This window comes from Microcaecilia unicolor, chromosome 13 (genome assembly GCF_901765095.1).
Source record: "Microcaecilia unicolor chromosome 13, aMicUni1.1, whole genome shotgun sequence".
In the NCBI taxonomy this organism is placed as follows: Eukaryota; Metazoa; Chordata; class Amphibia; order Gymnophiona; family Siphonopidae; genus Microcaecilia; species Microcaecilia unicolor.
The window spans coordinates 94,407,585-94,419,193 of NC_044043.1; positions in this window are offsets into that span (position 1 = coordinate 94,407,585).

Here is an 11,609-nt window from a genome sequence, read left to right on the forward strand (position 1 = left end):
TTACTTTCCCCCCTTAGTGTGAAGAGTTTCAGTCTCTGGTAACCAGAGCTCATATTGTGATGTCATAATGGGAATAGGCTTAGGAATAACCTAAGGAAGTATTATTTCACAGAAAGGGTGGTGGAGGCGTGGAATGGCCTCCCGGTGGAGGTTGTGGAGTCGAGGACTGTGTCAGAATTTAAAAAGGCATGGAATAAGCATGTGGGATCGCTTAGGAACATACCCCACCGACCCAACCTAAATGCCTGATCCCTACAACACAACAAAAGTAAAGTACGTAATAGACATCACACAACTCTTCCGCTGACTGTTCCACGTGAACGTTTTACTACCACAACATCACTTTGTATTTGTTCACACCGGAGTCTACGAACGCCTCTCTGGTACTATGTAAGCCACATTGAGCCTACAAATAGGTGGGAAAATGTGGGATACAAATGTAACAAATAAATAGATCCAGGGGATGGTCCTTTGCATCTTCTCCTGATATTCCAGGATCAGGGACTCCTGTTGCGCCTTCGTTTTCAAGAGATGTTAACGTTCTCTCATTCCTTTGCTCCTCTGTTAGCGATGGTACACTGGCTCTTCCTGCCACAAATTCGGTCTTCTTCTGGGATGCCACAGACATGCATCTTGGTGGCCAGTGGCTCAACCAGCCACAGATCCAGATTACCTTTGGAACTGATGTTTTATACCAGTCCCGGTCTCCTGCCAAGAAAAGGTCTTCTCTCACTATTACCTCACCAGTCAGGAGAGCCGTCCACTATTCTAGAAATTCTACAGATACAAACAGGTCACAATACAATGAAATACAAACAAATGCATGCGTCAAACTTTAGCTACCTGAGCAGCTTAAAATCGATCTACGAAAGAACGAACTTCCGCATATCACTGAAGACCCATCTCTTTAATAAAGCATACCACAACGATCAACCAATGTGAATATGCACAACTCGCCTATATATGTTTAGAACTGTTTCTCAATTATCTGCTTGTATACTATAACTTTGTTTAATTATCATGATGATGACCAAGACTTTGTAATACTAAATGTTTATTTACTAACATTCTTCCACTACTCATGATGTATTGTAAGCCACTTCGAGCCTGCAAAGAGGTGGGATAAGGTGGGATACAAATGCAATAAATAAATAAATAAATAAATAAATACTGGTACAGCCACTAGAAGTACATAAGTACATAAGTAATGCCACACTGAGAAAAGACCAAGGGTCCATCGAGCCCAGCATCCTGTCCACGACAGCGGCCAATCCAGGCCAAGGGCACCTGGCAAGCTTCCCAAACGTACAAACATTCTATACATGTTATTCCCAGAATTGTGGATTTTTCCCAAGTCCGTTTAGTAGTGGTTTATGGACTTGTCCTTTAGGAAACCGTCTAACCCCTTTTTAAACTCTGCTAAGCTAACCGCCTTCACCACGTTCTCCGGCAACGAATTCCAGAGTTTAATTATGCGTTGGGTGAAGAAACATTTTCTCTGATTTGTTTCAAATTTACTACACTATAGGTACATCGCATGCCACTTAGTCCTAGTATTTTTGGAAAGCGTGAACAGATGCTTCAAATCCACCTGTTCCACTCCATTCATTATTTTATATACCTCTATCATGACTCCCCTCAGCCGTCTCTTCTCCAAGCTGAAAAGCCCTAGCCTCCTTAGTCTTTCTTCATAGGGAAGTCGCCTCATCCCCGCTATCATTTTCGTCGCCCTTCACTGCACCTTTTCCAATTCCACTATATCTTTCTTGAGATGCAGTGACCAGAATTGGACACAATACTCAAGGTGCGGTCGCACCATGGAACGATACAACAGCATTATAACATCCTCACATCTATTTTCTATATCTTTCCTAATAATACCCAACATTCTATTCGCTTTCCTACCGTAGCCGCAGCAGCACACTGAGCAGAAGGTTTCAGTGTATTATTGACGACGACACCCAGATCCCTTTCTTGGTCCGTAACTCCTAAACGTGGAACCTTGCATGACGTAGCTATAATTCGGGTTCTTTTTTTCCCACATGCATCACCTTGCACTTGCTCACATTAAACGTCATCTGCCATTTAGCCGCCCAGTCTCCCAGTCTCGTAAGACTCACGCCAGCTAAGAAATCAGAGCCTTAGCAGACTCTACACATTTAATTTTAAATGTCCATCATCTTGGGCATTAAGGGGTCCTTTTAGTAAGATGCGCAGAAAAATGGCTTGCGGTAGTGTAGGCGCGGGTTTTGGGCACACGCCAATCCATTTTTTCAGCTCGCCTGTGAAAAAGGCCTCTTTTTTGCCAAAAATGGACGTGCGGCAAAATCAAAATCGCCATGTGTCCATTTTGGGTCTGAGACCTTACCGCCAGCCAATGACCTAGCATTAAGAATCCAGGTGGTAATGACCTACGTGCATCAAATGCCACTTGGAGCGTGTCCGTTACCCACGTCGGAAAATAAAAAATATTTTTCAGAAGTGCGTATCGGACGCATGCCAAAAATGAAATTACCACAAGAGCCACATGGTAGCTGAGCGGTAACTCCATTTTACGCGCGTTGGGTGCGGGTAGATGCTTACGTGGCTTAGGAAAAGGGCCCCTTAAGTTGTAAAGGCAGTTCAGCAAGTTTGACTAATAAATAAATGAATAAATACTATTGAAGCTCTGTTACAAGATGTCCATGTTTCTTCGTGGGCGAGTATATTTGGCCTCTCACCAACTGTTAATCGTGTTTCTCTATTTTTGTTCATCTCACTCCTATTTTGGTAGTAGAGATGCCTCTTTGCATGTCTCTGCTTTGCCTAATGTTGTAAGATGATACATCTCCGCATCTCTTTGCGATGATGTCATGTAGATCACCATCTGCCCTTTAATCAACAGTATGTTTTGATCAGGTTATGCTCTTCTAAACATCTGCCTCAGTGCTTGTCAATCCTTTTGAGACTGTGACCCCATAATTTATTTATCATTTGGATTTTGCTCACACCTTTTTCAGTAGTAGCTCAAGGTGAGTTACATTCAGGTACACTGGATATTTCTCTGTCCCAGGAGGGCTCAAAGTTTGTACCTGAGGCAATGGAGGGTTAAGTGACTTGCCCAAGATCACAAGGAGCAGCAGTGGGATTTGAATCGCCCACCTCTGGATGACAAGACTGGTGCTCTAACCACTAGGCCACTCCTCCGCTTGTTATTCTTTAGGGTTCTACATGGAATGTTGCTACTGTTTGAGATTCTGCATGGAATCTTGTCACTCTTTAGGATTCCAAAATCTTGATATTCTTTGGGGTTCTACATGGAATGTTGCTATTCTGTGATGAATGGAATCTTTATTTATTCATTTAGATTTGCTCACACCTTTTTCAGTGGTAGCTCAAGGTGAGTTACATTCAGGTACTCTGGATATTTCTCTGTCCCAGGAGGGCTCACAATATAAGTTTGTATCTGAGGCAATGGAGGGTTAAGTGACTTACCCAAGGTCACAAGGAGCAGCAGTGGGATTTGAACCGGCCACCTCTGGATTGCAAGACCAGTGCTCTAACCACTGGGCCACTCCTCCACTGGCAACATTCCATCTAGAATCTCAAATAGTAGCAACATTCCATGTGGAATCTCAGGTAGTAGCAACATTCCAAGTAGAATCTCAGATAGGGAAAGGGAAATGGGACTTGATATACTGCCTTTCTGTGGTTTTGAAACTACATTCAAACCAGTTTACATAGTATATACAGGTACTTAGTTGTACCTGAGGCAATGGAGGATTAAGTGAGTTGCCCAAGATCACAAGGAACAGCAGTGGGATTTGAACCCGCCACCTCTGGATTGCAAGACTGGTGCTCTAACCACTGGGCCACTCCTCCGCTGGCAGCATTCCAACTAGAATCTCAAATAGTAGCAACATTCCATGTGGAATCTCAGGTAGTAGCAACATTCCACGTAGAATCTCAGATAGGGAAAGGGAAATGGGACTTGATATACTGCCTTTCTGTGGTTTTGAAACTACATTCAAACCAGTTTACATAGTATATACAGGTACTTAGTTGTACCTGAGGCAATGGAGGGTTAAGTGAGTTGCCCAAGATCACAAGGAACAGCAGTGGGATTTGAACTGGTCACCTCTGAATGTTAAGACCGGTGTTCTAACCACTAGGCCACTCCTCCAAATAGTGGCCAACTAACTTTGACCCCCTCCCCTAGAGCCCACCCAAACTGTGACCCCATTTAGGGTCCTGAAGCACAGTTTGGGAAACTCTGATCCATACTCCAATCTCCCCTAGATTCTGCCTTCCCAGGTTCACTTCTAGCGCCTTGCTGCTTTTCCTACCTGCCTACCCTAACTTAAGACATCATGGTAATCACTTATCATATCATGTTACCTTGAGATTTCACCTTCTTTCTCAAATTTTCCTGCATATCTATCGCAGGCTTCATTGTCTCTCAGATGGCTGTCTTAATTGCTTCTGTAATATCTAAATAAATGACATCAATCAAGTGGCATTTTAAAAAATAAAGGCTTTTCTGCCTATGATTGAAAACTAGTGCACTCGGATAGCATCAAGCTAAGTCTGAGGTCTTTTTCCTCCTAATGAATATCATAATTCAAGTGGAATCTTTTTATTGAATATGTCCTGAGGCAGGAGCTGCTGGACCCAGGCTCAAGGCCCCATTTCTGTAGGTGGCCCAAGATTTTTCCTTCCCTTCTGTGTCTCAGTCTTGACTAACCAAAAAATACAAAACCCAACAAGGAAAAACTCCCAAAAGTAAACAAAAAAAAGAGCAACCTTATGAATTTTGATGAGATTCAAAACAGTAAACAGACATTATGTGTTTTTGGGAGTCCTCAGTATCTCATCCACCACCCTCTAAATAAGAGGGGAGAAGTTATCACAATGAGGGCCTAAACCTAAACATATGTGGTTTTTACTTACTGCCAGGTTTAGGCCGTCATTGCGATAACTTCTCCCCTCTTATTTAGAGGGTGGTGGATGAGATACTGAGGACACCCAAATACACATACATTTATGTTTGTTTACCATTTTGAATCAGTTACTCTTGTTCACTCCGACTACAGCTGGGCTGCCCCCTGACCAAGAGATCTGAACTTGGCAAAATCGTAAATGATTAAAAAAAAAAAAAAAAGAAAAACCACAGGGCTTGAGAGTCATCATGTCCTACTGGCCCCCGTGAAGCCCCTCTCCCTTCTCCCACATGTGTCTAGGAAACCAAGGAAACCTGTGTGAATGCCAGGGTACCACAGAACCTGGGATAATGTATACGCACTTCCTCCTCCCATATGGACTTCCTGTTACCCAGAAAACCCGAATAAGTGGCAGGGCACTGCAAGAGCCTGGGAGTACGTCCCACTTCCTCCTCCTATATGTGCTTCCTGTTACCTAGGAAACCTGTGTGAGTGGCAGGGTACCACAGAGCCTGGGTGCCCACTTGCACCTCCTACATGTGCTTCCTGTTACCATGGAAACCTGTGTGCGTGGCAGGGTACCACAGAGCCTGGGTGCCCACTTGCACCTCCTACATGTGCTTCCAGTTACCATGGAAACCTGTGTGCGTGGCAGGGTACCACAGAGCCTGGGTGCCCACTTGCTCCTCCTACATGTGCTTCCTGTTACCATGGAAACCTGTGTGAGTGGCAGGGTACCACAGAGCCTGGGTGCCCACTTGCTTTTCCTACATGTGCTTCCTGTTACCTAGGAAACCTATGTGAGTGGCAGGGCACCACAATGCGTTGGAGCATGTGTCCTTACTTCCTCCTGTCACACCCCTTAGACGTTGCACATGACAGAAATTGACCAGTACAACATCTAGAATAGTGATTAAGGGCAGTTTTACGCACAACTCCTAACTGGTGCCAATTACCACTAATTACAGCCAATTAACAGCCAATTATTAAATTTGATTGAACATGCAACTGACCTTATTCTATAAGGGGTGCTTTTACTAAGTTGTGATAGGGTCAGCATGCGTTTTTGACAGGCACCCTATTACTGCCGTGGGTAAAAGGCCGTCTTTTTTTCTCGACAGGAAATTTGCACAGTTATTTTGAGGGGGAGCACTTGCCACTACCCATCGAGGGGGCGGCAAGGGCTCCCACCCCAACCTGGCAGCAACCAGGCTGCGATTACTGCAGGAGAAGCACCGGCACTACAAAAATAGAAACTATTTTTGTGGTGCTGGAAGTGGCGCACGCTGTGGTGGCCCGGCGGTAGTTCTGGATTGCCGCGCGCCAGCCCTTCAGTAAAAGGGCCCCTAAATTTTGAACAAAAACTTTCCATGCTAAGATGTTGAAGCTCACTATATATGTTATAGAGACTGCAGTCTATTGTGAGGCCACTAGGTGGCACCATTCTGTATTTTTAAGGATTCAAGTTTTGCCTGGTAATTGGTTCCTGTTCAATTCCCGTTCTTACTGATCATTCAGGAGATGCTGCTCCCTGTCTCAAGCTGTACCAAGACGAAAAGTTCTAGAAACTAAGCGGTCCTTTTACTAAGGTGCGCTGAAAAATGGCTTGTGGTAGCGTAGGCACGGGTTTGAGGCGCACCTGTAAAAAAGGCCTTTTAAACATTTGTGCTGAAAATGGATGTGCAAACCAGGGTTACTTCAGCTTAACTCTGCTACTCTCAAGGATATAAATCGAGAGCCAAATAAAAGTTCAATTATGAAGTATCAGATAGAGTTCCCTGTTTAAATTAGGATATAAATTGAGAGCTTGTTTACAATCTAATAACCAATAGATACGTACACTACTTTGGCGAGGTGAACATTTCATTTGTTTTAACTTTATTGAGAGCAAAGGTTTGCTCAGGGGTGTTTGCAATGTATTTGGAGACTTTCTATGACTTTTAGATTGTAAGCTCTTCCGAGCAGGGACTGTTCTTCCATGTTAAATTGTACAGCGCTGCGTAACCCTAGTAGCGCTTTAGAAATGTTAAGTAGTAGTAGTAGTAAAGACCCATCCACCCTCTAGGAACAGCCTACTTAAAGTGGGTTGTCCGCTTGGGTGAGTATAACCTCTGAGAATATCTCCTTTCACATAAAAAGTTTGAGATTTACTATTTTAAGCGTATTGCCTCAATGTTTTTTTTTGGCTCTCGATTTTATATCCTTGAGAGTAGCAGAGTTAAGTTGAAGTAACCCTGGTTTGCATTGGCAAATAGTGTTTATAACCTACCAGTGGTTTGGGATATTTTTGTTTCAGGAAAATGGATGTGCGGCAAAATCGAAGTTGCCGCGCGTCCATTTTGGGTCTGCGACCTTACCGCCAGCCACTGACCTAGTGGTAAAGTCTCACGCGGTAACCAGGCGTCAAATGCCACATAGCGCGCATCCCATACGCACATCCGAAAATAAAGTTTTAGGCGGCGCATATTGACTGCGTGCCAAAAATTAAATTACCGCAAAAGCCATGCGGTAACCGGGTGGTAACTCCATTTTGGCGTTGCATTGGGCGTGCGTAGACTCTTACGCGGCTTTGTAAAAGGGCCCCTAAATAAGAAGTTCTGTTTCAGATCCCTACTGATTGCGTGTAGTACTTGTGAGGAGTTCAAATTTAATCTGGAAAGAGATGATGAAGAGTAGGAATGCACATTTCTTTGTTAGCAGGTTTTTGACAGATTTTGTGCAAGCTCATTAACCTACAACAACAGTTCCCAAACTGGCCACCGAGAGACTGGGCCGGGCCTGTCCCGCTGCCACCCTTCCCCCCCCCCCCCCCCCCGAGGTCGTCATTGTCGCCGCTCCCCCCCCCCATCCACCACCGGGCTGGGCCCCCATTAATTCAAATCATAGCGCCTCACGTCGACCTCGCTCCGTGTGAAAGAAGCGCAGCAGCGGCAGTCTGCAGATCGCCTCCCTTCGGGCCTTCCCTCCCTGTGTCCTGCCCTCGCGCAAGTTACGTCAGAAGAGGGCGAGACACAGGGAGGGAAGGCCTGAAGGGAGGTGATCTGCAGACTGCCGCTGCTGCGCTTCTTTCACACTGAGCGAGGTCGAGGTGAGGCGCTATGATTTGAATTCAGGGGGGTCCGGCCCGGTGGTGGACGGAGCAGGGCGGGTAGAGGGGACTGCGGTGCCGGGCCCCCCTTGGAGACCCGGGCCCAGGGTATATTGTCCCCCCTGCCCCCTCCTCTCGGTGGGCCTGCCATGGCACCCTGGTACGCCGCAGCAAAATCTTAGGGGTGCCGCGGTGCATCACTCCCTACTTTTTCCTCCCACAGGTCCGGCATCTGCCACTTCCTGCTTCTTCCCCCGCTGCTGCTGCTGCTGCTGCAGTGCTTGCAGCTTACATTTTCGGGCATTTGTGAGTCACACAGGCACTGCAGGGGCTTCCCTGTGCTGTGTCCGGCCATCATAACAGGAAGTTGCATCAAAGAGAGTCGAACATGGTAGACTGGGAAGGCCCTGGAGTGCCTGTGTGAATTGTGGACGGCCCAAAACTGTAAGCAGCAAGCACTGTAGCGATGACAGGAGAAGGAGAAGGAAGCGGCAGCGATCCTGGACCTTCAGGATGGAAGGTAGCGAGCGATGCTGGATTTAGGGAAGGCAGAGGTGTGCTGGTGTGAGAGGAGGAGGCTGCAGGGAGCAATGGTGTAGCTATGTGGGGCCACGGGGGCCTTGGCCCCCGTAGATATGGCCCTGGACCCCCCTGCCAATGACCCCCTCGACCCCCCCTCCCGCCGCCAACCCGCCGTTGCTGTTGCTGATCTGCAAGGCTTCGTTCTGTTTCTGTGAGTCTGACATCCTGCACGTACAATGTGCCGGACGTCAGACTCAGAAACAGAACGAAGCTTTGTGCCAGAAGAAGAGGACCTTGGCTGGTGGGGGTTGGGGTCCCCCACCAGCAAAGATAGATGACGGCGGCGGCAGGGGAGGGTTGGCGGTGGGAGGGGGGGGAGGTCGAGAGGGTCGTTGGCGGGGGGGGGGTCAAAGTTGTTGGTGGTGGTGGTGACGGTGGTGGTGGTGGCGGCGGTCAGCAATGGCAGGCTAAAATGTGCCCTCTCACCTCGGGCTGTGGACCCCCCTCCCGCTGAAATCTGGCTACGCCTCTGGCAGGGAGGCAAAGGTGTGCTGGTTTGAGAGGAGGGGGCTGCAGGAAAAGGGGGGATATGGAGACCCATGTGATGGGGGGGGGGGGGTGGAGTGCCCCAGAGATGGCATGTGGCCATGGGGGAGGGGGTGCCATGAACCAAAAATGTTTAGGAACTCCTGCCCCACAAATTAAGTTGATTAATGCATGTTAAAAAGTTGTAACATGCACTAAATGTAATTTTCAAAACAGAACTATGCTCATATTTTGTTTGAAAATATGCACTATTTATATGTGTTCTCAGTTCCCAAAGTGCTCCCTTAAGGAACAAGTTGACTATGGGGTCCTTGTACAAAGGTACGGCAAAAAGTGGGCTTAGCACCCCTTCTTGGGGTCTTTCCCAAGTGCTAAGGCCATTTCTTCTCACAGTCAAAAAATGGCCAATTTCCAATTTTCAGCATTAATGGCCTAGGTGCGTAGAAAGCCACTTGACGCGCATCCGCTACATTCATCTGAAAATATTTTCGGACACGTGTAGCAGACACATGTCAAAAATGAAATTACTGCAAGGGCCATGCGGTAGCAGGGCGGTAACTCCAAATTGGCGTGCATTGAGCGTGTGTAGGCGCCTACGCAACTTAGTAAAAGAGCTGTGGTACAGCCAGTGCAAAAAGGATGAAAACCAGTAGTGACTGGGTACCCGTAAAGAAATCAGCAGTTTCTGTAAGGAATTTAGGGGGGGGGGGGGGGAAGTAATAAACTCAACTTCCCCCCCATAATTTGGTTCAAGATAAAATCTGCTGTTGATGATTCCTGCTCACTACCAAAGAAAATAGGAAAGGGCTGCATCTGTTTTGCATGGGTGGAATTTCAAGGGGGGGGGGGGGGGGGGACTGAATTTTCCTTCTCATTCTGCTGTCATCTTCTTGTTCTGACTTGAACTGCCCTGTGACTGTCTTTGCTGTTAAAACCCAGAGAGACAGGGAGTAGATGGAAAGGGGAGATTCAGTAGGACTGTGACAGCTGAGTGAGATGCCGAGAGAGGGGGAGTGGGACAGAGGGATACTGTACCAATGTGACAGCAGTGTGAGATGTTGAGAGACAGAGGGAGTGGGGGAGAGGGATATTGTACCAATGTGACAGCTGTGTGAGATGCTGAGAGACAGGAGCAGTGGGAGAGAGAGATACTGTACCAATGTGACAGCTGCGTGAGATGCCAGAGACAGAGGGGTGGGAGAGAGGGATACTGTACCAATGTGACAGCTGCGTGAGATGCCAGAGACGGGGGGGGGGGGGAGAGAGACAGGGATACTGTACCAATGTGACAGCTGAGTGAGATGCTGAGACAGGAGTGGGAGAGGGATACCTACGAATGTGACAGCTGAAGGAGATGTCGAGAGACAGGGGGAGTGGGAGAGAGGGAGGGATATCGTATGAGTGTGTGAGATGCCGAGAGACAGGACTAGTGGGAGGGGGAGAGGGTTACCGTGCAAGTTTGACAGCTGAGTGAGATGCCGAGAGACAGGAGGAGTGAGAGAGAGGGATACTGTGCCAATGTGACAGCTGAGTGAGATGCTGAGAGACAGGAGTGGGATACGTACGAATGTGACAGTTGAATGAGATGCCAGAGACGGGGGGGGGGGGGGGGGGGGGGGAGACAGGGATACTGTACCAATGTGACAGCTGAGTGAGATGCTGAGACAGGAGTGGGAGAGGGATACCTACGAATGTGACAGCTGAATGAGATGTCGAAAGACAGGGGGAGTGGGAGAGAGGGAGGGATATCGTATGAGTGTGTGAGATGCCGAGAGACAGGGCTAGTGGGAGGGGGAGAGGGTTAAGTTTGACAGCTGAGTGAGATGCCGAGAGACAGGGAGAGAGTGCAGAGGGAGGGAGCAGAAGCCAGAGGGGAAGATGTTTCAGGCTGAGCACAAGAAAAGTCTGGGAGACAGAAGCTGTGCTGAGCTCAGGAGTCCAGAGGACCTGCGGATGCTGCGTGTGACCTTCAGTGGTGCTTTGGGTCAGAACTCGGACATCCCTCCTTCAGGGTTACTGGTGGTTTTCTCAGCAAAAAGAGGGGAAACGAACTGGCTGTGAAAAGGGCATCAGAGCCGGGCAGTGAGTAAGGTTTTTCTTTCTCTTTCACCGCTTCTGCGATGCTCTTTCTCTGTCTCTCACCCTCTCTTTTGTCCCATCTGTCTCTTTCTGTCTCTCTTATCCCTTCCCTGCTTACCCTAATTCTCCTCTGCCCTCCGCCTCCCCGACATTAAAGTTAATACATCAAATCATTTTGACTCACTCAATGAATCAAATCAGTCCCTGCCTTGTATGTTCTGATCCACTTTCATTCCCGTGGGTCACGCGTGGGGCAAAGCACAGAGGATCTGTTAAATATAGTCTGGTACCGTCTGTGTTTTGCATGTCCCAGACGAGATGGCTAAATTGGAATAGGAATATGTAAAGTATTTTAAAGTCAGTTCAGCCTGTTTTGATTTTTTTTGGGGGGGGGGGGGGTTTGGGGGGGGGGGGGGTCCTGGGAGGGGACCTTTGGTACTACCTTTGCCTCGAAA